The sequence below is a fragment of the Lissotriton helveticus genome, chromosome 10, assembly GCF_964261635.1.
Source record: "Lissotriton helveticus chromosome 10, aLisHel1.1, whole genome shotgun sequence".
In the NCBI taxonomy this organism is placed as follows: Eukaryota; Metazoa; Chordata; class Amphibia; order Caudata; family Salamandridae; genus Lissotriton; species Lissotriton helveticus.
The window spans coordinates 839,946,031-839,972,052 of NC_136071.1; the positions used below are offsets into that span (position 1 = coordinate 839,946,031).

The 26,022-nt window shown below is 39.5% G+C and overlaps 1 long non-coding RNA gene across 1 annotated transcript in view; it reads right to left on the reverse strand.

Annotated features, from left to right (window-relative positions):
- LOC144784570 (uncharacterized) overlaps positions 1–26,022 on the reverse strand; it is a 1,093,066-nt gene that overhangs the window by 607,727 nt on the left and 459,317 nt on the right. The window lies entirely within an intron of this gene.

Below are 26,022 nucleotides of genomic sequence, written 5' to 3' on the forward strand. Positions count from 1 at the left end.
TTTGAAATATAGATTAGGGATCCTGCCCAGCAGAGAGCACCAACCACCATGGCTCAGGAGCAACGACCATGAAGTCTGTCCGCTCTGCAATCTAGCAACGGGAGACATACTCCACATGACCTGTCTCTGTGAAGAGCTCCGACAAGTCCGCCGACACCTACTAAGGCACCAGTTCAAGCAGATAGGGACCAGCACGCGAAGGCAGGCTGTGCTTGCATGCTTGAACCCTGCGAACACAAAACTGAACTGTAGATACGTTAAGTTTCTGACTACGATAGAGCAAAGACTGCAAAATTTACAACTGGCGGTAACCATTGGCTCTGGCACCTAACGGATTAACCTTGGGCTGCAAATGCCCAGCCCACCCCGGCTCAGGGAACACTGCTAGACAACTACTTTCGGTCTCTTACCGTATGGTCTGCGATAAGGACGATTACACAGACTACATTCCTTTATCACATTTTAAGAAATTGTTTTAAATGTAACGATTGTATTGGTTTTGATTAACTATACTTAATTAAAAAAAATATTATACGTTTTGGCCGCCACTGCATACTAGAGGGGTCTGTTTATATTGCAGACTGCTATTATAACTAACCAAAACTGTTTTTCTGTTTCTGCATTATACAATTAATGATTTCATATATGTATTTTTTAAACTGCACATAATATTTTATATTGCTTTTTGCACTTTTACGGTCTTTCGACCGAAATACAGTATTTATCAGAATACTGTTGAGAAATGTAAAAACTAAGTGTAAGAATGGCCCACCAATCTTACACAAACCAACCATTAATGGCAGTATTTTCAACTATGCACCTTCTGACAGTGCGGAAGGCAGCAAATAGAAACATGTCTTTCATTTTTTTATTCTGTCACTCCATTCCTGAATGGTTAGTATGTGTTAGCCCTTTTATGCACTTTTATAAAGATGCTCAATATGTGTGGGTGTTTTGCACATTTCTGACATTGGGCTATGTTTGTGCTACATTTGTGCTCTATTCTCTCTGGTGACCATCTTGGGAGACATATTTCTTATTAAGCTCCCCAACCTCCTCATTTACTGCAGTATCCTCAGTAGAAAATACTTTCAGTTTTCCACTTCGATTCCATCAATATGGTGGTCATATGTGCCACACTTTTGGCATAAGTTCAGAATATTAGCACTCTAGTTGCTCATCAGAACACTGTATTAAACTGCTGATTACGAGGGAGTTAACTAGCAGTCTGCTGCTGGTGTTGAAAGTGCATGTTTCAGTCCACTTTCTGAATGTTTTAATAAAATAGAAGAGGAAGATGTTTGAGAACTCACTTAAAATGTGTCCTAATGTTTCTTTCTACAGCGCTAACCATAATTTCTATGACAAAATGAAACAGCTCATTTTGTTCCTTTCTAAATTAAATGTTTTAAGTTTTACCAGTTTGATTCAATCAAAATGCCTTCAGGTGTGCCATACTTTTGTCATTAGTAAGACTGTTAGAGCTCTAGATGGTCTTTAGAACAATCTTGGAGGCTGCAGTAGAACACAAGAGAATAAACTGAGAGGCTGCTCCTGTTGAAGTACAACAGGAACATATTTGAGGACTCACTTAAAATGTGTCCCAATTTTTCTTTCTACAGCACGAACCATAATTTCTATGACAAAATTAACTCCGCATTGTATTTCTTTCTAAATTAAATGTTTTAAGTCTTACCAGTTTGATTCAATCAAAATGGCTTCTACATGTGCCATACTTTTGTCACAAGTAAGACTCTAGTTGTTCTTTGGAACATTCCAGGAGGCTCTAGTAAAACACATGGGGATCAACTGACAGGCTGCTCCTGTTGGAAATACATGTTTTACAGAGAGTGTTAGATTTCCTTCTCATATGGCTGAGAAACAGTGTGAGTTTACAGAAAATAAGCTCTCATTTTACCTTCAGGAGCATCTTCTATAACCTCTATGGAAAAATCATGAGAAAACTTTTCTCTCATACATAGCAAATATTTTCACCGAGCAACTCAAAGTCCACAAAATAATTTTTCAATTGAAGTAATTTTAATTTTGTTCTTGAAGTGTTTCAATTCACATCTTCATTGAAAGCATTCTTGAATACAATCTTCAAACCAAATGCAGCCAACACGTGTTTCGTCTGGTCAAGTGCGACCTTAGACTTCCTCAGGGCTGCAACCCAAACAAAGTATAATAACCATTATATTCTAATTAAAACCTACATTATTCTATAAAGGAACAGATATGTACGTAAAGTCAAAAGGGAATATATCCCAGAAATATAGTTGTGCCCAAAGTAAAGATGTAAATCATAGTGTTTTGCTCACCACCAAGTTGTAGCTGGAATCCCCAAGATGTGATACTAGTATAGGATGGGATAAGTAGCCTCCACCTATTCAAATCATTCTATATCCATTTCACCTAGTCATTTATAGTGGGTTAGTACAAAGTAAAAATTGCGACCATGCTGCAGGACTTCATACCTATATGCCTCCACGACGCTCAATTCTATTTGTCAAATGTAATTCCAAGTTCGTATATATCTGTAACGATTGACATGATCAATAGTATCTCATGGATGGTATTCTCGACTGAAGAACAATTTTGAATGAGGTACAACTAGATATCAAGAGAAGAAAAGCTCGTAAAATCAAAAGAGATGAAAATGATTACAGTTCAGGGAGAGTATATACATATGCCAAGAGATTTGACTATCTGATGAAAAAACACCAAACAATAGACAGACAGGCAGCACTACACCACTTAATGAGACAGAAGCATCCTCTAGCAACATTTCCAGCGATGAGAATGAGGAATTATCAGAGACAACAACAACCACCCCCACTCTCGAAACTAATTTTTTAGGAGAGGTTCAACGTTTACGGAGGGGGAATCAAGATACAGGAAGAAATCGGAATACTATTGCAAGAGGACCAGGAGAGGCAGGAGAGGAAGTGGGAGATCCAGGATCAAGGATAAAAAGGAGTCTGAGATCCTGGAAACAACAATCTTAAGAGATGAGGGTGATGTAAGTGATATTGAAGTTATTAATTTATCAGACTATCAGCTCTCTAATGATATGATTTATTTACTTAAAAAAGGCCTTGGATTCTGTCCAGCTAGGAGACAAGACTGGGTGATGACCAAAATTGACCTGTTTAAATTTACTAGGAGGTTGAAACTAAAAAAAATCTTTACTAATACCCCAGAGAAAAAGACAACATCTATAACTAAAGTGCTTAGTAACCTCACGATACAGGAACTCAAAGACACACAACTCTTACTGTCTTTGACAGAAAGCGAAGATGACCCTGTTACGATATCCAGACTCATGGAAGATCTAGAAGTAGAACGATACTTGACGGAGGGAAGTGGTCTTAAGTTACGATCTAAATGGACTCCTCGACTTGCTCAATACAACACGATAGACGTGTTTTTCAGAGCAGTTAGTACTGATATAGACAAGGAATTAGATCATCAACAACAGAAGTACTTAAATCCTAGAGATGATAACCTATCACTAGGAGAAAAGAAAGCCCTTAAAGAGCTTATGAATAACAAAGAGATTACAATACGTAGGGCCGACAAAGGTGGTAACCTTGTAATACAAAATACACTAGATTACAAGAATGAAGTTCTATCACAGCTTAATGATAGACGATATTATGTTAAACTGGATAAGAACCCCATGAAAGAACTAATGGAAACGATCAACACTAAGGTTAAAGAATGGTATGACTTATCCCTAATAGATCGTGATGAATACCTTTACCTTCAGACTATATATCCTAAATCACCATGTCTTTACACTCTTCCTAAGGTCCACAAATGCCGGGACAGACCGCCAGGCCGGCCGATAGTTTCCGGCATTGGTGGTCCTACAGAACACTTATCAGAGTACATAGACACCTTTTTAAGAGAATATGTATATAATCTACCGTCTTTTGTTGAGGACACTAAGTTCATATTGAATCTTCTTAACGACATACCATGGGAGGAAGGGATGATATTAGCTACGTTAGACGTAGTTTCCCTATACTCCAATATAGATCATAATCTAGGTATTAAAGCACTAGATTTTTTTCTAAGTAGGAGACCGGCTGAACTATGCGATCACTCACAAATGTTACTTCAAATGACTGAATTGGTACTGAAAAACAATGTTTTTCTTTTTGATGGAACTTGGTACCGACAACAACTCGGGACTGCGATGGGAGCCAGATTTTCTCCGTCTTTTGCCAACCTCTTTATGGGGTGGTACGAGGCGGAGCGAATCTGGGGCCCGAGTAACAGTGAATGGATCCAGTATATACATTACTGGGGTCGATTCATCGACGATTGTCTCTTAATTTGGACAGGATCTACTGAGCAATTGAAAGGATTCTTTGACTATCTTAATGATAACTGTTATAATTTACAGTTTACAACTCAGTATGACTATAACACAATTACCTTTTTAGATATCGAGCTATTCGTAGAAGAAGGTCATCTCAGAAGTCGGATGTATAGAAAACCGACTAGCTGTAACTCAGTACTTCACGCCAAAAGCTGTCACCCGACTAACCAACTGAAAGCAATACCATATGGGGAAATGGTGAGAGCCAGGCGGAATTGCTCCCTAGACCAGGATTTTAAAAAGAATCTTCAAGACATTTCATTGCGATTTATGAGGAGAGGGTACGAGAAAAAAGTGATTGATAGAGCAGCCTCTAGAGCTATTAAACTTAAACGTAAAGATAGCTTAAAAGTTAGGTCAAAGGCAGCAAAAGAGGACATTGAAGCCAATGTGAGAATGATCACTCATTATAGTACAGAGAGCACTAAATTGTACTCATTCTTCAAAAGACACTGGCATCTACTGATGTTAGATCAGGACATTACACCATATATTACTAGATACCCATCAGTAACGTTTAAGAAAGGGCTGACACTGGCAAACATACTTAGTCCCAGTTACCCTAAGAAATTTGTACATAAAGAATGGTTATCTAGATTCAGAGGTTTTCACAAATGTGGAAAGTGTTCATCTTGTAGATGGGCAAAGAAAAAAGTGGTTAATTTTAACTATAATGGTACAGGTGAAAACACTATAGACATGTTCATTACCTGTGACACAACTTTTGTTGTTTATGTTATTGCATGTAACTGCGGAATGATTTATGTTGGGAGCACAAAGAGGAGGCTCAAAGACAGAATGTCGGAGCACTTTAGAGCAATCAAACAAGGGGATACTCGGTACCCAACCGCAGCTCATTTGATTAGGAACTCGCTAGACAAAACTAAGCATACCTTCACCTATCATGGTATAGATCATGTCGATCCAGATCCTCGAGGGGGTAATAGGATTCTTTCTCTTAGGAGGAAGGAAGTAACATGGTTAATTAAACTTAAAGCAGTAGAAAAGGGTCTTAATGTTGATCATGAATATGAATTTTTCTTAGGGAAACTGTTTAAACTGTATATATTCCATGAGATGACCGTACCTACTGTAATGCCTTTGAACTAGTAATTTCTTTATATGAAACATGCAAATTGGTTTTATATGTTGTAATGCCTATTAATGAATGTATTACCAACACCTGCTTTACCTTACATGTCTTCAATATGTTACAATATGGACTGTACTTTTGAGCAATCAAATATTAACTCTCCACATCCCAACTGCCATTTTCTGCACTCTTGCATATATTCCCTTAATTTGATTTCTTGCGACTAAACAGCAGGACAGACTACTGGTATCCTTCGCCATACCTAATTCTAACAACCAATAAGATGAAGAATAGAGAGATTTACACTTACTCTACTTAAAAACCAATTAATGAAGATATAGTATAGGAAGGCCCCATCTTGTTCTTGCGGTTAATATGAAATTTAACTAATATTACTTTGAACGGAGTAACAGCTGCCTAATAGTCCATTACTGATTTATAATTTTTATAATCATGTTCCATAGGTAAATTGATCACTGAGAGGCGACCACATTCCTCTTATAACTATGTTGAAACCAGTGTAATAAGATGAGTTCGGCAACCATGTGGTGTATTATATTTAACAGTAACATACTTTTCAAGTACAGTTACTTTGAACTATGATCTTACTTGAGATTGTTTTTACCGTTGATACGAACAAATCTTAACACTATATAGATATCACCTCATATTACTGCTCGTTTATACAATTTGACACACTACATGATTGTAATAGCCGTTAACTCGCTTTATATTGAATACAAGCTACCATCATAAGATGGCGACTTTCATTTACGGCGTTGTATGTTACCTTGCTCATCGAGTATGACGAACCCCAGCCTATAATAACTCGCATAGTGCTGAATAGGAATACATTATAATTATTAATGTATTTACTTTTTTTTAAATTACTTTCATTCTCGAGCTATTATGACAGTCAAGTTATCACGAGTACGCAATACAAACAATAGATTACAATTATATTCTGGAACTTAACCAAGATGGCGCCTCCCGCCTTCATTTGTATATAAATAGGAGTCTTAAGATGGCGCTACACTAGGACACGGAAACGGAGATACTCGATCCAAAGCAAAAATTAACTTCTACAAGGTGAGAACTTTATAAGTTATATACGCTATTGTGCAATCGTGCACAACATCAAAAGAATAGCGTTTTAATTTGGGCTCTCGACCTTTTCAGGTGACGTAAATCGGCACCCTGACACTACGGCCCATCACACTTGGGAATACCTTATAATAAATAGGTAAGACATATGACAAATTTGACTGAGCATTCACTTTATGGCACGAATAATGATCTTAAGTCGTGAGCACTATGGAAACAGATATGTTAGTTTATGTTAACTCTCACAGATGTGTAATATCAGTATGAAATAATTTGAGGCTAGCGTATCGCACTAATATTAACGTTACGAAAATTGTTCTTCAGTCGAGAATACCATCCATGAGATACTATTGATCATGTCAATCGTTACAGATATATACGAACTTGGAATTACATTTGACAAATAGAATTGAGCGTCGTGGAGGCATATAGGTATGAAGTCCTGCAGCATGGTCGCAATTTTTACTTTGTACTAACCCACTATAAATGACTAGGTGAAATGGATATAGAATGATTTGAATAGGTGGAGGCTATTTATCCCATCCTACACTAGTATCACATCTTGGGGATTCCAGCTACAACTTGGTGGTGATCAAAACACTATGATTTACATCTTTACTTTGGGCACAACAATATTTCTGGGATATATTCCCTTTTGACTTTACGTACATATCTGTTCCTATATAGAATAATGAAGGTTTTAATTAGAATATAATGGTTATTATATTTTGTTTGGGTTGCAGCCCTGAGGAAGTCTAAGGTCGCACTTGACCAGACGAAACACGTGTTGGCTGCATTTGGTTTGAAGATTGTATTCAAGAATGCTTTCAATGAAGATGTGAATTGAAACACTTCAAGAACAAAATTAAAATTGCTTCAATTGAAAAATTATTTTGTGGACTTTGAGTTGCTCTGTGAAAATAATTGCTTTGTTTGAGCCATTTTTAGCACTTTGATCTTGTCGTGGTAACCGACTTGCTTCACCTGGATCACCACTCTTACTCATTTGTATTGTGATAATCCTTTACTCGCTGTGCGCTCAAACTGAAACAGTTACCGTGCCTCTTCTTGTTTTCTCTCATACATGGTTGATGTGGGGGGGGGCGTGGGCTGGTACCGACAAAGATGGCCACACAGCAGTAGAGCTCCCGAGAAACAAAAGCCAGCGGCCCACCATCTGTTCCGCTATCCGGTACTGAGATAGCCGAAGAACACACTTGGACCTTAGCGAGGCTGCCCCGCCTTGAAACGAGCCGGTCCGGTCCTCTAGGAAGCACCACAGACATCTAGACAAAGTTTTTGAGGCTGGACCATTGCAGCGAGGCAGCTAACAGCAGAGCGGGCCAGCGAGGAGGGGGGCCCCCTTGAAGGCGAGCAGCGACAGCCCCGAGTGGATCTACATCCATCCCTCAGCAGAGAGGGTGTGATCAGAAACGGTAGGCACACCTGCCACCCTACTGCTACACCCCAGGACCAACAAACAGGCAGGGTTCTTGAGGGGCGCCCGGGGGCGAGTTCGCCTCGGTGGCGCAGTGAGAGGTGCTTTGCCTTGATCCCTCTCTGTAGGAGAGCACACAGCTTCTCGGCTGCACAGCGCTGCACTGATGTGACCAGGCCAGACTGGTGAAAAATAATATAACACGGCCCAGCCATCCACTGTGAAACGACGTAAGCCCCCGAGCTGCTCCCAAGGAAGAAAGAGGAACTATCCTAGTGTGGGGCAGGGAAGCCAATTGAACTGAGGTCCTGATAGGTAATCAGAGATCCTTTAATGAAATGTCGAGAGGCCATGTGAGGGGGGGCTCCTAGGTGGAGTCATAACACGGCACATAGGCGGCCGCAGTCTCTTGAACTCCCCCATATCTGGCTATAGTCAGCCCTCGGTACTGGAGGGAAAACAGCATAATTGATTAAGTGCTGCAGTGGGAACACAGGGCCCTGAGAATAGTGGAAAACTAATTGCGCTTCCCACAATACGGCCACACACAACTTAAGACCCTGGCCCCCAGAACAATAAATAAGGAGACTGGCGGAGTCGTAACCATTAGATTCTCAACTGGAATATTACCATCCGGGGATCCTCCCTTCCCCACTCGGCTGCCTTGATAACGGTACAGTGACCCAAAACCAAGCCAGTGAAATACTGGCTCACAACCCCATCCTGAACACAGGCGGAGGAGAAGCTAGGGGTGGTGCGAGTAGAGCGATAGCAGCTCAGACGCAACACACCCAAAACCCAGAGAATAGAGGAAATGGTGAAACCTAAGGGGCGGCTACCACCGCAAACAAACAAAATGGACAAATATGAAGTCCCCAGGCACCACCAAGAGGAGGCGAGCCTACTCGCGGACCAGAATACCCCCTCGGAGCTCTCCCTGGGGGCAATCACGATGGCAATACAATACCTCAAATCCTCCCTGGAGTCCAAGATAGAGTCCGGAGAAGGTGAAAATAGTGGAGACAAACATCCAAGATCTCCAGACCTCCTCCAAGGCCCTGGAGGAGCAAATGCAGAAACTATCCAAAAAACAAGAGGCACTAGAAGCACGAGTCGAGGACCAGGTAGGGAGATCACGATGCAATAAAATACAAATTGTGGGGGTGCCTGAGGAAGGGGGGGTGGGGAGGGTTGTCACAACAAACTCAAGAGAGTGAACATGGCGCGTACACGTGCCGGATGACATATAATAGGGATAGACAAACTAAGAGATGTTTGAAGAGGGGGCAAAATGGTATTGTTCAATGAACTGCAGTCCGAATACAACTTAACCCAGGGAGAAGTCTTTCGTTACTGGCAGTTGAAACATGCCTTGGAATGCCACCTGCCACAGGGGGAACAGATCTCAGAGTTCTCCCCAATGGAGGACTGATTGCTCCAAGACCCTATGCCTACTAAGGCAGTCTCCCTAATATATAGAAAAATAATAAACAATACACCAGATAATCTAGTCCCGCTTAGAGAGGCCTAGACAGAAAATGTGGGCACCTTGGAGGATGACTAGTGGAGTGAGCCATTGCAGAGCCCCAGAGAAATAGCCATACGAGCCCGATTCCGCCTTGTGCAGCTTCGGATATTACATAGGTCATACCTCTCCACGTCTAGAGTTCACAAGATGGGCCGTAGTGACTCGGCTGATTGCACCAGGGGCTGCGACAATACGGGCACGTTCTACTACACACTTTGGACCTGCCCACTGATTCAAATTTTTTGGACAGGAATTATAGAAATGATGGGAAAGGTGACAGGCCAATTGATCCCACTCGAGGGAAAATGGCTGTTACTGGGCATAACGGGGAAGGAAAAGTGCCCAAACATTTACACACCTGGTTAAACTTGGCCACCGGGGTAGCGGAGCGCAACCTAGCTAGACTCTGGAGAGCGAACAGGCCTTCACAGTCCGAGACTGGGAGGAAGAGAACCTTGACAGGTGTCACCTGGCTGAGCACGCACTGTATCAGTCCCGGGGCTGACCACGCAAATTCAACAAAATCTGGGGAGCGTGGATGCAGTACAGGGGCACAGATATACTGGGAGAGGAAGAGAAATAGAGGGGGGAGCTGGGACACAACGGCAATCTGACGATGAATTCATGACCCACCACGCCAGACATTGAGTCACCCCAGGGGGTACGGACTGGGCGCACACTGACATTTATTGAACGGAACAAAATGTGGCAGCAGGGTAGTAGTAGACACTCTTCCAATCCTGGATGAGTCAAGGATGCAAAACCTTTCTAGGCATCACAAATATAATATCAAAAGACTGGTGAGAGATCCCGACCACAAAGGTAGGTGCCTATATGCACATGCAATCCCGGGCGCTCACTTAGAGCCAATGTGGATTTTCCAAGTTCCACGAAGTCCAGGTCAGCAATGAGTTAATCAGCTACAATCATCAAGATGGGAGAGTCTGGGAGGGAATCAAAGTGCACCTCAAAAGGGAATCGATCCGAGTAATTCAATAAGGGCAAAGGGGGAAGAAGTGTGATTCAATCTTCTGGGAAAACCATGTCCTGAATTCCTTTAAGTGTATCTGTGTCCCATTATGCACTGAATGCAAACCGAAACCGTCGCTGATATTACATTTGTGATACCTAGAATAGTTTAGCATCTTTCACTCCATCCAGGTTTGGAGGACTGTCTACTACTACCCGGCTGTCACATCTTGTTTCGTTTTGTCCTGAAGAAGACCCTACGTGATGCCCCTATAATACAGACACCAGGGTCAAAACGTGGACGTACTATCGACTCATGTCCTTAGTCACAGTAACCATGAATAGTTGAGACTGCGTTACTGCTTGAACTTGGACAGAGATTGTTCAACTTGTTTTGTTATTTATTTAGTTATGTACTGTCGTCAGTTCATCATTTCAATCACCAGATGTCACATCAGTCACTGATTAACTGATTATTTGCTTTATGTTTTGTTTTCCAGCTCGTTCTCAACAAGTTAAATATATAAATGAAATATATATATATATAATTCTAAGTACTTTTGTGGTGATTATAATACAACATTTTGAGTACGGAAAAAGAAATGTCTCCTTTGTGCAAATTGCTTCTATTCTAAAGTAATTAATCTCCCCCGACTTAACTTTTTTGTAGACTATATCCACAATACCCAGGTTCCGAGGGACACAGGGTTACCGCATTGACTTTAAAGGAGTGGTGTTTCATCAGAGCGCAGAACACAAACCGATATCTCGCTAGTTTGTCAGGAATGTTCCTGCTGCTGTGCAGTGCTTAATTTGTGCAGGTGCATTCAGGTGCTGAGCACCGGCACTTATTTCTCAGGGCCAGGTCTATTGTAGGGGTGGGCAGAATTAATAATTCATAAACATTCAACATGGGAAATCCAATTTGAAGCACGCCAAATGCTTTAAATCTAATGCAGTCTCCTCGTTGTGTGGGGCCTGTCTTGTTTTGGGCTCTTCTGGTAAGTCTTGCGTTTTTTTTAGCTTTATATCAGGCATGGGAGGGGTTAAAGAAACACTGGATGACTGAGGCAGGAGGAGTGGCTAGCACCCATGCCACAGGAGTTGCCAAGGACTATACAAGTGAAGCAAGAGCAAAATAACAGACACCCCACTGCCGAGAACCATGCACACACAGAAGTGTACATGTGCGACAGCAGAGAGAGGCCCTCTCCCCACAGGCTGGGCTGGGAGTTCCGGCTGTGCCTCCTAAGCTCTGCTCTCCACTCACCCGAAGTTCACAGTCACCTGACCTGATTCAGCGCAGATCCCAAACATCAGCAGGTGTGAGATTATTTTATTTACATTGCCCTGGACTGTGCATGCAGTGAGAAGGGAACAGCAGAGAACACAATCTGAAATTGTTCTGCACAAATGCTCACTCGCACCTGCCATTAAATGCTGATCACTGCTGGCATGCTCCTCTGCAAGGAGGCTAATATTTCCTAGCCAGGGAAACTCATGTAAAGCGATCCAATACCTTCAGTCAAGATAGCGCTATACAAAACTGCAGAGGAAAAAAAAGTGATGCAGGTTTTGCACACGAATCCCATATTTCCACCCCCTCCCATCCTCCAAAAGATGCCCAGCATCCTCTGAGACACTACAGCATGCTTCTTAAGAGCTGTACGGTCCAAGGTACCGTTTCATGCCAGGTGTGATGTCTCTTTCAGTGCACAAGTTTGAAGCTGTACTAGCAAATATGTCATTCTCATATCACTATTAGTTTTAAATGGCGGACTGCGTCAAGAGTGTTGTTTATAAGGTGATATATATTGGTGGTAAATGGACAATGGGAGCTTCCAAAAACTGCCATGTCAGTGTGCTGCTCAGAGAGATGGTGTTTTTCCTTCTTTTCATGCAAGTGTCGCAGAGGGTCCACACACAGTCTTTCCGTGGCTGCTGGGTTGTTCTTTGGCCCGGTGTGGAAGGTGCACAAGCAGGGCACATACCACACAGGAGAATACGCTGTACCTACTATTTGAATCAAAACTTTCAAAATCTGTGAAACTTAGTGTAGGCTGCAATTCTTTCAACTTTTTGAAGGGTGAGCTTAAAAAACCCAGGGAAGTAATAGAAAACATTAAACACCTCAGATAAGTGGCTTGGGGAGGGAAATCTAAGGATGAGAGGTGGTATTTCCACTAGCCTAAAATATTTCCAGGCACTGTTGAGAAAATAACAGAAAAGTCAGCAATTTTTAATTTATATGATGATGGAGATAGTGCATGGATGCAGGGTCTGGTGAGTCAGTGAAGAAGTACATTCATCGCATCGGTCTGGGTTTGGCCTCATAGCATAAGTTCGAAACCTGGCAAGTCCATGCAGGCTTTCCTCCTCAAGACAATATGAGTATTCTTGAGTTGGAAACACAGAAGTGAACATACGTTTCACAAAAAACACATTATGAACTATAAGCAAGCATACAAAACAGTGAGGAACAGAAGCAAGAAAAGGTGGTTCTAATAGATGGGGAATAGAGGTCATTAGTACAGCCGGAAAAATGAACAAAGGGCCCAGAGGTGGGAGGGGCCCAGTCTGGCTTGTACCAAGTGATAATATTTTAGAGGGTGTCTGTGCCCAGGGTGTGAAGTCCTGGTCTCATCTGTGGCCTTTAATGCCGCAGCTTAATTTAGGAACCTACACAACACTAGTGAAAAAATGTTGGGAGACCTTGCCGAGCTCAGCTCTACTGCTCTCCTCCGAAAGTCACAGCACAATGTTCTGCTATTTCCAGAGCATCAGCGCATACCCCGTCTTTGCCAGTGCTGCTCTCTCTTACTCCGTAGTTCTCACTGGCTGGGCAGTGGCCCTTCACTCACAGCTCTGCTGTGCCGCCTCATCCCTGAACGTGGTCCTTTAACTGACACTTTTATGAGGATTACCAATTGTGATGCCACAAAACAACTTTTGATGGCATGAAACCTTGACACAGTTAAAGAATTCCTATTGTGTTTCTTGGACAGCACAGCTATGCATTGATGAGACAGGTCAAGAATGATACAGCCCTGTCACCCCTCAACTTTACATAATGAATTACTGTATAGGTAATAAAGCAGAGGTGTACTCTTTTAGTGCTCTCCTTCAGTATCTGCATTTCTTTCTCCCATTCACACCTCACTCCTTCCTTTCTCTCCATGATTCCTTCACTATCTGCTCGACGTCCATTTTTCCCCTTAATCTCCACCTTTTCACCTTCCCCTCTTTCACTTCCACTTCCTTTCGCATGCTGTCTGCTCTTTTTCCCTAGCCTTTCTCCTCTTTCCACTTTTCATTCTCATCATGTTCAACTTTAATCTTGCACTCCCAATCTCTGCTTTTCCCACTTCTCTTCACATTCTTTATGTACTGTATCTATCTTTGCCTTCAGACCTCTCCTCCTTCCACACTCTCCCTTTTATGTTTTTCCTTCTTGACTATATACCTATATCCACTCCAGGAATCCGTGTTTGATGTCAGGGTCATAAATTTAAATCTTGGTGGGCCACTCAATCTTTTTTCTTTCGGAGGTCAATAAAATTAGTGCCATTGAGCTGGATAACATTTGTATTTGGTGTCAAGGCCCCCTCTGGTGAATATGTGCTTTATAAACATAATTGGTGTGTTAAGGACACAGATATGTATTTTAATATTTTGTTTCTTAATTTCTTTGCAATATTACCCAGCCATTATTCCCTATCTCCTTCCGTGATACAGTACCTTTCAAACATGTATCCATTCCCCTGAACTCCTTTCTTTCCTTTGTGCCATCTTTGTCTTTCCTTGTTCTCATCCTCAGCACATGCAGCCATGCCTCCTTTCCTCTTTCCATTCTTGCTTCCTTACACCCTCATTCATTCCCCATCGTCCCTCCCTTGGTGCCTTTCTTCCCTCTTCCCTCTTCCTCCTTTCATTCCTTACTTTCTTTTTTACCTGCTCCTTCCTTCATCCCTTCTTTAATTTCTTCTTTTCTTATCTTCAACCCTTCCTTCTGCTTTTCTTTATCATTTCTTTCATCTTTCTGTTCACATCCATCACACATCGTCCACTTCCTTTCTCCCTCATTTCTTCTATCCCTTCATGTCTTCCTTTCACATTCTTTTCTTATTTCTTCCATTACTCATTTAAATCCTCACTCCAGTACTCACCTTCCTGCCTGCATTTGTTGCTATCTTCTTTAATGTATTCCTTCCTTCATACCTTCAAATCTTTTAAACAGCACAGTACACACACATTCTCTTTAGTTTATAAAGCTGCATCTGGCCCTCAAATGATCCTACTAATGGTTCATTTTGAGATGTACACACATTTTCTAATTTTAGTTCACTTTTAAGTTGTTGTCATAGGCTTCTCAAATTCTAAAATATGTTATGTTATATTGATTCGTATAGCACACTAATCACCCAAGAGGGCATCCAGGCCCTAGGGCAGGTGTGTACGTGTAAGGCTTTCGATATGCATATGTGAAGAACTAGGTCTTCAGCTCCTTGCGAAACTCAAGAAGTGAGGAGGTAGCTCTAACGTGTTTAGGTTTGTGGATGTGGATGGGGCCAATAAAGGAAGTGGGTGGGGCCACTGGACGTTGTGGGTGGAGCCGGGAAAGTGTGTGTGGCCTTTTAAAAATGTGAGCACCTGCACTTCATATGTTACAAATTAAGCACTGATGCTGTGTGCGACATAATTGCCCCATTAAATTCTTCTGTTTAGAAAGTGTGTTAACCTTTGATGGAAGATTACAGGTCTTCCTCCACCGGTAGATACTCGGTAGATGTCCTACCTATGTCTTGTGTTTCTTACGAGAAGAAAAACTCTAACATGAAGAATTGGAGGTACGACAAGAGTGCTTTTTACTTTCATGCTACTAGAATAGCCACTGTTCCTTCTTCTACTCCGGACTGTGCTTCCATCTCCAGTCTGAAAGGGGGTGGGCAGGCTGGCTAACATTTCAGTATCTGCTTTTGTTTGGTTTTTAAAAAATTTTGTTGAAAATACGAGTTGCACACATTCACACAAAACTCGGGAACTGGGTACGCATTTTAATACAGTGATAGATAACAAGTGAGACATAAGGTTAATGGGTACAGTGGGACCAGAAAAGATTACTTGTCTACCAAAATATTTTGGAATGAAGGTGTGGGATATGCTCCCAAAAGAGAAGCGCTTAAAAATTTGTGAGTATTCAACAGTGAGCGACCCAGTATACCCTTGAGGGCTTGGGTGAGTAAGTGGAAGGGTAGGAGATGCCTTCAAGGGAATTAGCTTATGAAATTTTTCTCACTAATTAAACAGAATCACAAGAGGACAAATCAATGGTCCTAAAACAGAGTTAATCAATGATTATACGATTTTAGTTGAAAACGAAAATCAATTATTTATACAAAAAACATAAAACAAAGTACAAAAACAACAACAGAGGTGTATATGAACATTTCGAGTTTATCAAAAGCAGAATTGAAAGGCATACAGAATTTGTAATACAAATATATCAACAGGCCTACAGGGGAAGCAGTAATGTATCAATCTTATACTCTGTAGGTCCTGTTCAAACCTATCCTATTTCCAGCTATTGTCAATTAAGTAGGATAAGGGCGAGGGTCGACGTTTCGGTCTCCTATGTATATATCCCTGAGACCATCTTCAGGACTGTTAACTTTATATTTGTACTGCCCTGTTGTAAAAATGAAACAGAAAATATTTACAATTACAATTAAATCAATCTATACAATTAAATTACATCATAATACACCTATGTGAGACAGAACTATACAAAAGACACTAAACATACATGTACATTTATACAATATGACTTCTACAAAATCATTCCACAAAAAAACCAAAAGATCTATATACATTTTCTCCATTATGGATCCAGTAAACTTGGTCATTTTTACATTAGGTAAGCTGTGAAAAACTGATCTAACATTGATGGATACAGTGTGAGGCGTCAAAAGAACAACTAATATTTGAATTGACCAATGAATGTACAACTTTATCAAATTGAGTGAGTATTTTGACAACTTTAAATAAATCAATGTGTATATTATACTCGTTCAAATGGTTAAGGACATCCTATGCCCATTATAAAGTATTAAAAACATTTCTAATGGTGTCTCTTATTATGATCTTTTCACAGTCAATGAGTGATGACTTACTTCTATGGCTTTATACTGAGTCAAACTCAATTCAGATTGATCACTGACGCACAAATGTTGATATTACTTTCGGTTAATGGAGTAACTGAAAAAGATATTAATAAAGGGCCTGGGTGATATCTGACATTAGTCTGTAGAGAATACAGAACAGAGAGGGACGATTTTCCTACAATACCTGCAAATCCATCCTGTATCAAGAAATTGATGGAGAGCTTGACAAGGGGTAGCGGATGGTGTACACGAATCTGCAATTGTACATGACAAGATTCGAGCTTTAAGATGTTTTACTAATTATATCAGTTTTTTCAAATGCCATCATTAGTGTATAATTACCTTATTTGGGTCAGCGTAACCCCGCTTAGGATTTTAAAATCTTGGGGACAGGGACTTCTCATGCAGAGGTATATTGATTATCGTAATCTTTGAATAGGATCACACCATGCGACCTAAAAAAGGTGTATATAGATTTTTAAAAAAAGAGGGTCGTAGTTTATGGATGGCATTATTTAACTTCCGTATCATGAACAGATTATTACCTTAATTTATTTAGTGTCGTTCACCAGACAGCATGGAGTGAAACAATTGTCTTGGGCAAAAGTCTGGAGGTAAAGTCAATACATTTTATATTAGAATAAGTCCAGCAAGATATTTGGCTGAGGTTTTATCTTCGACGTTGGACTAAGGATGATGGACAATTACCTGAGAACAAAGACGAAGCGTCAACGGACTGCAGCATCGAGTGTGGTCAGTTACGAAGAACAACCATCTCTGTGCAGCCGATTTGTTTTTATGTTCTGTTTGGAGCGTGAAAGAGGACTGCACAAAGCGCAAGGACGGCCATCTTTGACTGTAGTTAAAGATGTATTACTGATTGCCTGCCGAAATGACTTAAAAGTTAATCGATGCCGAGTGAAACGTCCTCTGTCTAAATTATGATATAATAGTACAGGTAGATTGTAATATAATCAAATTATGAATTTGTCTTGCTGCTTGATGAGTTATTGAAGGCCTGATCTACAGATTGAAAATTGTTTAAATGTCCTATAACGTATATTACCATCTTTACGATTGCTTATTTACAATCAGACCTTAACATATGATATAGTATATCATCATCAAAAACCGGATTCAATGGAAGAGAATCACATGGTCAATAATAGAAATGGAAACTTGTCAAAATCACACAATATGTGTTGTATACTGAGTGGTATAATCATATACCATATAACTGGTATCTTTATTAGAACTATTTCATTTGCATCAAAGTGGTCATTTCTCAACTTCATTGCAGATGCAATATTTTCATTACAGCATGAATGTAACAACATTGAACGAAGAATTATATGCAACGCACAAATCATTTCATCATCAATATCTTAATTGTTCCTATGTCAGGTATGGTGACAACATTGACAAAGATAAACAGTGGAAGAGTATTGCAGAGTACTTAAGCATTCCTTAAGCAATTTCAGAAATAACAAATACATTTAGATCATCCAAGGCATGCTAGTGCATGCCATTCAGTGGAAGAATTTAGACCTCGAGTGACTGTATCCGTTAGGCAAATTAATTTGCCCTCCCTCAAGGAGAGTATTTTGTCTACGTTGTTTTGTCTCTTGTTGGGTTTGATCACCTCGAGTACCCACCATTTCATATCAGTCTCTTTATGACCCAAACGAAGATAATGCTCCACCAAGGGTGCGTTCTCTTTTCTGCAGCGAATGTGTGATTGGTGTTGTAAGATTCTTTTTTTAATTGGTTGGATCGTTTTTCCAATATAATGTAATGAGCACGGGCACTCTATACAGTAGATAACATTCATGGTGTTACAGTTCGAAAAGGATCTTGATACAAATTTTACCTCATTAATCACACAGGATTTTACTGTAGTAGTTGTTATGCAAGCTGTACAATTACTGCATTTATAGTGACCAACAATTGGTACTATTTGTCTCATATTTTCGACCGTGTTTTTAGTAGACAGGTCTTCATATGCATGGATCAGTCTAACCTGAAGATTTGTGCCCCTTTTGAAGGCAAACATCGGTTTTTGCATAAATTCAGGCATAGAGTTCAACAGATTCCAATTTTTTGTTACTATTTTCTTAATTGCATTTGAGTGTGTCCCAAAAGTGGACACACATACTATGTTGGTTTGACTTTTGCGTTCCTTGACTGTCAATAATGCATCTCGATTATAGTACCATGCCCTTTTCATTGATTTTCTGAGAAAACGTGACGGATACCCTCGAGATTGTAACTTTTCTTTGAGTTTGTTAGCTTCACAGAAATAGTCCTTTTTAAAAGTACAATTTCTGCGCAAGCGCAGAAATTGACCAAACGTCAACCCATCTTTCAATGCTTGGGGATGATGGCTTTTGTAACTTAGTAGTGTGTTCCTTGCAGTTTTTTTTAGTAAATAGAGTAGTATAGATTTGATTCTTCTCGTCTGTTTTAATAGTTATATCAAGAAAGGGCATTTCTTGTGTACTCTGTTCTAACGTGAATTGTAAATTGGTGTTTCTTGTATTCAGCCATAGATGGAACTCACTAAGTTCTTCTGTTGTACCGTGCCAAATCATAAAAACATCGTCTATATAACGAATCCATTTGCTCACAAACCTGGATGGTATTGAGCATAGAAACTGCATTTAGACAAATCAAAATACTAACAAAAGAAATTGAAACCCTAGAAAATAAGATCATAGGGGATAGCAATATCCCTAATAGTAAATTACTCCTTGACAAAGTCCAACAGACAGTTAAAGAATTCGAGGAGTTTAACTCCCATAAAAAAACAGAGAAATTACAAAACGACATCAGGCGGTACAACAAAGATAAAACGTATCCTTATTTAAGAAAATATTTTTATTCCGCCCAAGGCCCTAATCAACAACCATCCAAAAGGACCACTTTCTCTGACACAGATTCAGATTCTGGCAGTGAGAAATCCTTTGACACCAATTATCTCAGATACGATCAACAAGCTTCCACCTCTCATCGGGGTTTTTTAGGACAGGATCCGAGGGCATCCAGACCCCCAAAGAGATCACAACAGAAACGAGGATGGTATCGCAATCAATATACCCCGGGTTTCCGCCAAACACGGAACCAATACTACGAGTGGTAGATATAAATCAAACCATACCGATTTTCAACCTGTCCTCTCACAACCTTTCGGAGCAAGAGATATCAGTTCTTTCAAATGGTCTAAGCTTTGTTCCTACATATAAAAATGATCTTTTTCAGACCAAATTAGAATTGTATCGGTTCTTCCGAACTGTTCGTCTTAAAAATGTCTTTACCTTAAATACATCTGATCCCAAAAATGGCATTACAGGTTTAAGGAATCCATCAACCTTTTATCCCACAAATGCCATGGTAAAGAAAGATATCATAACCTTCGAGAATGCCATACTGATAGAAATTGACAATCTTTTTAAAAATCCAATGAGATATAAATCGAATTTATCTAAGCCACAACAACAGGCCTTACAGAATCTACAAAAAATGCCAAATGCATTACTGAAACCAGCAGATAAAGGAGGAGGAATAGTCCTCTGGGAAAGATCTAAATATGACGAAGAAATGCTCAAACAGCTCACAATTCCTACTCATTACAAAAAATTACCATGTAATCCCTCTGAGAGACTTACAAAAGGGATTGAAGCATTGAGTAAATCAGGCTTAGAAGGAGGCTGGCTCACTGAAAAGGAAGCCTCTTTTCTAGTGAATAAAACACCTACCATTCCAGTAATATATATGTTACCTAAGGTACATAAAGATCCAATTAATCCACCTGGTCGCCCTATTGTCTCGGGGTGCAACTCCATCTTGAAGCCCCTAGCACAATATGCAGATTATTTCATCAGACCCTTTGCTATTGACCAACCGACATACATAAGAGATACCATGTCGGTGATCAATGCTGTAGAGAATCTAGCTTTCGATCCTATTAGCGATATATTGGTTTCTATGGATATAGAAAGCCTATATACTAATATTCCACAATCTGATGTACTAAATATTCTCACTGACCTTCTGGACTCACGGTCAATGCCACACTCGGTACCCACTTCATTAATTCTGGAATGCACCAGAATGGCTCTCTGTGAAAATTTCTTTCTATTCCAGAATAGCTTCTTCCAACAACTAAAAGGAGTAGCAATGGGGGCAGTTTTTGCCCCAGATATTGCAAATATCTACGTCTCCCATTTTGAATTTGAACATATTTGGCATACATCTAATCCATTTGCCAATAACATACGCAAATGGATTAGTTATATAGACGAGGTTTTTTGATTTGGCACGGTACAACAGAAGAACTTAGTGAGTTCCATCTATGGCTGAATACAAGAAACACCAATTTACAATTCACGTTAGAACAGAGTACACAAGAAATGCCCTTTCTTGATATAATTATTAAAACAGACAAGAAGAATCAAATCTATACTACTCTATTTATTTAAAAAACTGCAAGGAACACACTACTAAGTTACAAAAGCCATCATCCTTGCCGTTTGGTCAATTTCTGCGCTTGCGCAGAAATTGTACTTTTAAAAATGACTATTTCTGTGAAGCTAACAAACTCAAAGAAAAGTTACAATCTCGAGGGTATCCGTCACGTTTGCTCAGAAAATCAATGAAAAGGGCATGGTACTATAATCGAGATGCATTTTTGACAATCAAGGAACGCAAAAGTCAAACCAACATAGTATGTGTATCCACTTTTGGGACACACTCAAATGCAATTAAGAAAATAGTAACAAAAAATTGGAATCTGTTGAACTCTATGCCTGAATTTATGCAAAAACCGATGTTTGCCTTCAAAAGGGGCACAAATCTTCAGGATAGACTGATCCATGCATATGAAGACCTGTCTACTAAAAACACGGTTGAAAATATGAGACAAATAGTACCAATTGTTGGTCACTAAAAATGCAGTAATTGTACAGCTTGCATAACAACTACTACAGTAAAATCCTGTGTGATTAATGAGGTAAAATTTGTAGCAAGATCCTTTTCGAACTGTAACACCATGAATGTTATCTACTGTATAGAGTACCCGTGCTCATTACATTATATTGGAAAAACGATCCAACCAATTAAAAAAAGAATCTTACAATACCAATCACGCATTCGCTGCAGAAAAGAGAACGCACCCTTGGTGGAGCATTATCTTCGTTTGGGTAATAAAGAGACTGATATAAAATGGTGGGTACTCGAGGTGATCAAACCCAACAAGAGACAAAACAACGTAGACAAAATACTCTCCTTGAGGGAGGGCAAATTAATTTGCCTAACGGATACAGTCACTTGAGGTCTAAATTCTTCCACTGAATGGCATGCACTAGCATGCCTTGGATGATCTAAATTAATTTGTTATTTCTGAAATTGCTTAAGGAATGCTTACGTACTCTGCAATATTCTTCCACTGTTTATCTTTGTCAATGTTGTCACCATACCTGACATAGGAACAATTACGATATTGATGATGAAATGATTTGTGTGTTGCATATAATTCTTCGTTCAATGTTGTTACATTGATGCTGTAATGAAAATATTGCATCTGCAATGAAGTTGAGAAATGACCACTTTGATGCAAATGAAATAGTTCTAATAAAGATACCAGTTATATGGTATATGATTATACCACTCAGTATACAACACATATTGTGTGATTTTGACAAGTTTCCATTTCTATTATTGACCATGTGATTCTCTTCCATTGAATCCGGTTTTTGATGATGATATACTATATCATATGTTAAGGTCTGATTGTAAATAAGCAATCGTAAAGATGGTAATATACGTTATAGGACGTTTAAACAATTTTCAATCTGTAGATCAGGCCTTCAATAACTCATCAAGCAGCAATACAAATTCATAATTTGATTATATTACAATCTACCTGTACTATTATATCATAATTTAGACAGAGGACATTTCACTCGGCATCGATTAACTTTTAAGTCATTTCGGCAGGCAATCAGTAATACATCTTTAACTACAGTCAAAGATGGCGCCCGCAAAGTTATAGTAGTCCGTCCTTGCGCTTTGTGCAGTCCTCTTTCACGCTCCAAACAGAACATAAAAACAAATTGGCTGCACAGAGATGGTTGTTCTTCGTAACTGACCACACTCGATGCTGCAGTCCGTTGACGCTTCGTCTTTGTTCCCAGGTAATTGTCCATCATCCTTAGTCCAACGTCGAAGATAAAACTTCAGCCAAATATCTTGCTGGACTTATTCTAATATAATATTTATTGACTTTACCTCCAGACTTTTGCCCAAGACGATTGTTTCACTCCATGCTGTCTGGTGAACGACACTAAATAAATTAAGGTAATAATCTGTTCATGATACAGAAGTTAAATAATGCCATCCATAAACTACGACCCTCTTTTTTAAAAATCTTATATACACCTTTTTTAGGTCGCATGGTGTGATCCTATTCAAAGATTACGATAATCAATATATCCCTGCATGAGAAGTCCCTGTCCCCAAGATTTTAAAATCCTAAACTGGGTTACGCTGACCCAAATAAGGTAATCATACACTAATGATGGCGTTTGAAAAAACTGATATAATTAGTAAAACATCTTAAAGCTCAAATCTTGTCATGTACAATTGCAGATTCGTGTACACCATCCGCTACCCCTTGTCAAGCTCTCCATCAATTTCTTGATACAGGATGGATTTGCAGGTATTGTAGGAAAATCGTCCCTCTCTGTTCTGTATTCTCTACAGACTAATGTCAAATATAACACAGGCCCTTTATTAATATCTTTTTCAGTTACTCCATTAACCGAAAGTAATATCAACATTTGTGCGTCAGTGATTAATCTGAATTGAGTTTGACTCAGTATAAAGCCATAGAAGTAAGTCATCACTCATTGAATGTGAAAAGATCATAATAAGAGACACCATTAGAAATGTTTTTAATACTTTATAATGGGCATAGGATGTCCTTAACCATTTGAACGAGTATTATATACAAATTGATTTATTTAAAGTTGTCAAACTACTGACTCAATTTGATAAAGTTGTACATTCATTGGTCAATTCGAATATTAGTTGTTCTTTTGACGCCTCACACTGTATCCATCAATGTTAGATCAGTTTTTCACAGCTTACCTAATGTAAAAATGACCAAGTTTACTGGATCCATAATGGAGAAAATGTATATAGATCTTTTGTGTTTTTTGTGGAATGATTTTGTAGAAGTCATATTGTATAAATGTACATGTATGTTTAGTGTCTTTGTATAGTTCTGTCTCACATAGGTGTATTATGATGTAATTTAATTGTATAGATTGATTTAATTGTAATTGTAAATATTTTTTGTTTCATTTTTACAATAAGGCAGTACAAATATAAAGTTAACAGTCCTGAAGATGGTCTCAGAGATATATACATAGGAAACTGAAACGTCGACCCTCGCCCTTATCCTACTTAATTGACAATAGCTGGAAATAGGATAGGTTTGAACAGGACCTACAGAGTATAAGATTGATACATTACTGCTTCCCCTGTAGGCCTGTTGATATATTTGTATTACAAATTCTGTATGCCTTTCAATTCTGCTTTTGATTAACTCGAAATTTTCATATACACCTTTGTTGTTGTTTTTGTACTTTGTTTTATGTTTTTTGTATAAATAATTGATTTTCGTTTTCAACTAAAATCGTATAATCATTGATTAACTCTGTTTTAGGACCATTGATTTGTCCTCTTGTGATTCTGTTCAATTAGTGAGAAAAATGTCATAAGCTAATTCCCTTGAAGGCATCTCCTAAAGATTTGTGAGGCATTTTTGTCGTCCCACTGTCTTTTTCCTATTGTGCAATTTGAGTTGTCCTTTATTTAGTTCAAGAGGGTGTCTTGGGATTCTTTATTTCCTTCTGTTTTGTTCTGCTTGTCACTGTGAAAACCTATGGGTGACAATGACAAGACCTATTGACTTTGACAATGCTGGTTTCAGATTGGGCAAGATACTGCCAGAGGTCCCAATCCCACTACCCCTTAGATTCCAGATGTAAAATATTTTACAATCAGTTGCTCAAGTTTAGGAATCATGCCCACCTGGCTGATGTCGCTGTCCTGGCAACTTTGGATTCCTTACCAAATGTTCATCATGTATTCTTATTGCTGGCTGATGTCATGAGTTTACAGCTTTATGTAAAAGTTTGTAAAACGTTACTGTTTTTGTCTAATATAATTGTCCCAGTCTTATTGTTTCCAAAAAATATACCATAGAATATTAGAAAATCTAGAGAGTCGCCAACCACTGTTTTTTAACCACATTTCCTGTGGTTCATCATTACTTGAGCCATCCAGTCAACTTTAATGAAGGTCTTTATGTGTTCAAATGGACCAAAGACATAGTGGACATATCACAAATAAATTTCGATTTAATTAGAATACATTTAGAAGCATTGAACAGGTAGAGATCAATGATTAGGGTGAAAGAAGATTAGCAAGCAAAGAATTCAATTAATTTTATATTTCAGGAGTCTGAAGACATGTCAGTGTATAAAGGGCAGCTTCAGGGAAGACCACCCAAGGTTTTTATGCTCCAGTTAGGCAACAGTGTTTTTATATTTTCATATTTTCATATTTTTTAAGTCTGTTAATGTATATCTTCCAACTTCTGCGCTGGGGAGGGTTGTGACTGGGAAGTGGATGTGTATCCAATGAACTGCTTCTTCCTACCTAGAGACCTACCAGAAACAACCTTACACCCCCCCTTAGCTACACCCACTTCTCGTATACTTAAACACTCATGGAGCGAGACCAGTTTTATGTTTCAGTAATCTTTATTTGAAGTAAACAAAGAATACTACAATACGGTCCAACAACAAAGCCTCTCCCCACTTTCAAAATGAGAAAGTCAACGCAATTTAAAATACCATCTCAGATTCCAGACTTGAGGTCAACCAAGGATCCTTCCCTGAGTCAGCAAGTGACATAAAGAGGTGGGGAGGTAGAAACCCACAGGAAAAGGGGAAAAGAGCACAGTATCCTTAAATCAAGTCCCCGACATCCCTTACCAAAAACAGAGTAGTGTGTCATCGCATGTAACCAGGGCATCATCTAAAATATTCAGCTCCATGGTCCACAGTCAACCCTGATTGCCAAGTGTTTTTGTTGACTTCATTTCATTTTCAACCTAGCCTAGGACCACAGGAACTCTCCTACCACGTCTTTATGTACTGCAATATATGCCTTCTCACTTGAGTGGATCTACCGTAGTCAGTGTCGTGGGTGACCTCGGAATGGCATGTAGGCTAGCGTGGGGGAATGAGCGCGCAGAACGGACACATGAGG